Raw genomic sequence first — 507 nt, 5'->3', positions numbered from 1 at the left:
GGTCTGAGCAGATTTTGTGCTATCTCGTTGGGATTTCTCTTTGACTTGAACCTGCAGGAGTTGTTTGTCACTGCTGTGGAGCTGCTTACGGGTTTCCCAGGAGGACTAACCAGTTGTGTGGTAACTGGTTACTTGCTGAGCTGTCCCAGTGTGAGGCTTTTTGCTTTGGAGCTCTTTTCTTTAACATGCAATAATGGGAAGAAGGAATAGGATCTGATGGAGAAGGAGCAGAGTCCTAGGCACACTAGGAGTGGAAATCATTTTGCAGAGGTGAGGCAAAATGATTTTATGAGCCTTATCTAGTATTTTTTTAAAGATAAAACTATATTCAGCACTTTTTATTTATGCTTTTTATAATAGTGGAGCTATTCTTGAACTTGCAGAACTGTAACTGTCAGGTGCACAGATCAGGAAACCCAAGTGGGCTGAGCTCTGCAGGAGGAGTTGGCTTGAGATTTCTTCTTTAGATTATCACCTCCTGCAACTGCATCCCTGGCTATGAGGCTG

This window comes from Acanthisitta chloris, unplaced genomic scaffold (genome assembly GCF_000695815.1).
Source record: "Acanthisitta chloris isolate BGI_N310 unplaced genomic scaffold, ASM69581v1 scaffold34397, whole genome shotgun sequence".
NCBI classification, from domain to species: domain Eukaryota; kingdom Metazoa; phylum Chordata; class Aves; order Passeriformes; family Acanthisittidae; genus Acanthisitta; species Acanthisitta chloris.
Note: the sequence above shows the minus strand (reverse complement) of the source record.